Below are 4,604 nucleotides of genomic sequence, written 5' to 3' on the forward strand. Positions count from 1 at the left end.
ATGGAACAATGCAGCAGTGCCCGGTCCCCTGCAAGTCCCTCACATCTTCTGTGTTTGAGCTCATCCTGATGGAACAATGCAGCAGTGCCCGGTCCTGTGTAAGTCCCTCACATCTCCTGTGGTTGAGCTCATCACTGCAGCCACTGTATCGGTCATCTTGTTGAAAGTCTTCCTTTTTTGGCCAACACTCCACTTTAGCAAGCATGGCGTCCTTCTCCAGGGTCTGACCCTCCTGATAACATGCCCAAGGTATGTGAAACCTCCCCGTGCTCACCTATAAGGAGCATCCTGGACACACTTCCTCAAAGACAGATTGATCTCTTCTGTAGGCAGTATACGTAATCATTTTCTTCATCACCATAGTTTAAAGGCATCATTTCGCCTTCCTCGATGCATCAATTCGCTGATTGATGGTCCGGCTTTCACATACATTGTTGTGGTTGTTGTGTGTTATCAAGGTGGAATTAACCCATAGCTCACCCTCCAGTGCGTTTGCAGAGACAGTTAATGGAGAGGAGACTGCCCATCCTTCTCCCTCAGAGCAGCTGGTGGATTTGAACCGCGGGCCTTTGGGATTTCAGTATAGCTTCTTAGCCAGCAGAGTTCCCTAATTCACATCATTGTTGTTGTTGGAGTTGGAAATGACTCACCAACACTGAAGGAATTGAGTATGACACCATCGAATTGAGTATGACTCACAGTGACCCTATGAACAAAAGGCCTGAACCTTGTTCTGTAACTATCATCGTTTCTCTGTGTTCATAGTTTCCAGAGGCATGTGGTTTAGGAAGTGGATGTCACTCCTGCTTCCAAACCTGAATCAGTCTGGGAGCTCCACCAAACACTGTCCACGATGGGTAACCATCATGCCATTTGACACATCAGTGGCACAGCATTCAACATCACAGCAACCCCAGATTACTTCAAAACATCAAATAGACCATTGCTGTATCACAATGAAATAATTTTTCTTTACTTTTCAAAGCGAAGAGCGAACTGGATGGGAGGGGTGGGCAGGGAGAAAAGTGCAAAAATGAATGAGTGGAAATCCAAAGTCTCTGTAAACTTTGATTAAAATTAATAATTTGGGGAAGCAAAGCATGTTTATCCCAAAATATCAATTAACATTAGGCCCTTGGGCCCAACCACCTTTTAAATACAAGGCACATCTTCTACGTTCTTGTTGACATTAAACCAAGAGGCTTCCAGCCCACAGCTCAGTGTTAGCGGAATCTGGCAAATCCAATCAGCTAACACCCAAATGTGCACAAAAACCCTAAAACCCAAATGTTCCACACCCGGGCATCACCAAGATGTGAGAAACCATCTTCCAGAACCCAATCATTAGCAGTAACTAATTAGGTTAGTGGTGGTTGTTGTTGTTAATGTGTACCTGCAATCCATGGTGACCCTCTGTACAACAGCTCTGTCCTGAGTCAGTCTCACTGACTCCAACACACCAACTCCCATTGCCACAGTTACTGTATCAATCCATCTCATCTGGGATCGTCCTCTCCTGTGCTGTCCCTCCACCCTTCTAAGGACCATCCCCTTCCTGGCCACATGCCCAAAGTATGTGCGACACAGCTTCAAAATCCTGGCCTCCAAGGATTGGTTGGCAGTAGTTAACCAAAAACTTTTAAAAGTTAATCCATCAAATAGTTGCTTATACCTTTTGCCTATTAAAATGGAGTGTCTGGGCCTGTCCAAGCGTGGAGTCAGAGCATGTGGGTTGGTGTCATCAGAGGAGCCGTCTGGCCACTCCGCTAAGTCCCCTAGACACGTGTCTGACCTGGACAGATCTGATGACTGAAGAGATAACATCTGTCTACTTGTCTCTAAGTAAAGTCCACTGGTGTTGTCCTCCCGGGGCAAAGGGACAGGATCCGGGCTTGCTGGCACAGTGTGACTCAGCGTGACTGTTGGAGCATGTCAAGCTTTCCTTGAGGGCAGCATCCGGCTTTCAGCAAACTCCCAGTCAGCTGCCAGCACTAAATAAACAAAATAGCCTTTCGCTTGGCCACAGTACACCAGGATGTCTTCTTAAAAGAGAAATTGTTGTTGATTGCCTTCGAGTCGAGCACGACTCATAGTGACCCTATGAACAAAAGACCTGAAGCCCCTCTACAACCATCGACATTTATCAAAATTCATAGAGTTTCCGGAGGCAGGTTGTTTAGGAAGTGGAGGCCACTCCATATACAGAGGACAATTGCCCAGAAGGCCGTTTGTCCGGGCTCTTCTGTCAAAGCTCCCTTCTGCTGTGATCCCACCAAGCTTAAACCGCATCCTTGGCTTCAGCTTCCATCTTCCAGGCTCTCCTTTTGCTTTTTCCTCCATAATTCTTAGCACTTTTTGGTTCCTTTAGAAGAGCCCCGTTCTCCTTCTGATCCAGGCCAAAGATGGGGTTAGGATTCTGATTCCAAGAGAAGACCTCTCATACCTTCCCCATTTTCGTGACGGACCTATAGACCAGCCTCTCTACCTACCCACCTGTCCACTTACCCATCTATATCCAATGTATCTCCCTATGTACCTACCTATATACCTACCTAGCCAGGAGTCTTTGTGGCACAGTATTTAATCACTCAGTTGCTAAACAGAAGGTTTGAACACACCCACTGTTCCCTGACAGAAAGCTGCAGGCGTTTTTGTGCAAGAATTACAGCCTGGGGAAGTCAGCGGGCAGTTCTGGTCTGCCCTAGGGAGTCAGAATTACATGATTGCAGCGCGTGGTGTTTGATGATAAATCCTGCGACAGATGGCTAAGATGACAGAAAGGGCCGGGATGGTGGTATCCATGATGCCCGCATGCCCACCAGCGTGGCTGCCATCTGTCCATCACTGCTTTTTCCCCAGGGACGGTGGAGGGTGAGCCGACAGAAAATTCTTCAACCAAACCCATTTCTGTCAAGTCGGTTCCAACCCACAACAGTCTAGAAGAGCGTAGAGTAAACGGCCCCCTGGGCTTCCCAAGCCTTTTCATTTCCTGAAGATGACGCCCCTCTTTGTCCCATGGAGTGGCTGACAGGTTTCAAGTGCTGACCTGTCAGCTAGCGGTGAGAGCTTAACTCCATGCCACCAGGGCTCCTCACGTCCAACTTGGAAGAATCCCACTCTAAATAGCAAGTGGGACCACTCTTCCTAGGAGAAAAGCTGCTCTTTACAAACACACTGAGGGGGAAAAGGAGCAGATTTGTTCTATTTAGGGCCGTCCGGGTGGCGCATGCTTGAGTTCAAAATAAGGGAGGACTTTCTAACAGAGTTGTTTGCTGTGGAAAGTAGTACATTCTCTTTCTTTGGAAAAGTTCCAAACCTGAGTCTGTATGAGTCTCCACATCCTGCGGTCGTCTTTGAATTGTGATGCTGGTGAAGAACAGGAACTTCCAAAAGAACAACCAAATCTGTTTCGTAAGCAATGCATCCTGGGTGCTCCTCGGACGTAAGGGTGGTGAGGCCTGACTCCCTGGTCTCGGCATGCCATCAGAAGGGGCCAGGCCCCGGAGAAGGACATCAAGGAAAAGTAGAGAGCCAAAGACAGGGAGACCCTTAACCAGATGGCCTGATGCCATGGCTGCAACCAGCAGGATCTGTGGGGGTCTCACAGGGAGCTCTGCTGGCCTAGTGGTAAGAAGCTGAGCTGCAATATCCAAGGCACACGGTTCGAATCCATCAGCTGTGCCATGGTAGAAGGATGCGCAATCTCTTCTGGGCCACTAACAGCCTCTGAAAACCTGCTGGAGGGTCAGCTATGGGTTGGTTCCGACTCGATGGCACACAACAACTGGAAAGCCTTTTCTGGGGTTTCACTGGGACGCTGCCCTCCTGTGCTAACCCATCACCTCTAAACACACTGTAAGGATGAGGAAACCAAGGTTAAGAGGAATTATGGGACTTGACCAAAGTTACAGTTAGAAAGTAGCTGAGATGGGATTGAAGCCAAGACATTTCACTTGACTCCAAAACCTGTTCTCCTTCTCCTGCATCATCCAACCTCAGGCAACATTTTTCCCTTGGATCCACACCCACTCTTGCTAAGACTCACCCTAGCTGTGTGTTTAAACCATTATAGGTAGGGTAGTGGTACCTCAGTGGGAGAATTCTCACCTTCCCTGGGGGTTTGATGAGGGTCAGCTGTGGTACATAAAAACAACTGCTCTATTAACCCAATGTTGCTGAGTGTCACTGAGTTGGAACTGACACATAGCTGTCCCTCTACGGGCTTTTCAGAGGCGGTAAATCTCACAGGACATTAACGATCCTTCTCTAGCAGGGCAGCTGGTGGATTCAAACCATGTGCCTTTGGGATTGGAGCGCAACTTCTTACCAATAGGCCACCAGCTCCCTATAACCCAAGTATTAGAAAACCAATTTTCCAGGCTAGGAAGGGTCCCCAGCCAGGGTTCAGCCCTCGCTGTTGTTGGGTGCTACTGAGAAGGTCTCCAGTCCTGGTGACTGCGCGTGACAGCGCAGGGCGGTCCCTGTGGTCTCCTCGGCTGTAATTTTTACAGGTGCAGACAGACAGCCAGGTCTTTTCTCCTGCAGAACAATCGGGAGGTTCCGCTTGCTGACCTCCCAGTTGACAGCCCAGCACCTAACCTTCG

The sequence above is a fragment of the Elephantulus edwardii genome, unplaced genomic scaffold (genome assembly GCF_000299155.1).
Source record: "Elephantulus edwardii isolate Elephantulus edwardi_28Jun2011 unplaced genomic scaffold, EleEdw1.0 scaffold00086, whole genome shotgun sequence".
NCBI classification, from domain to species: Eukaryota; Metazoa; Chordata; class Mammalia; order Macroscelidea; family Macroscelididae; genus Elephantulus; species Elephantulus edwardii.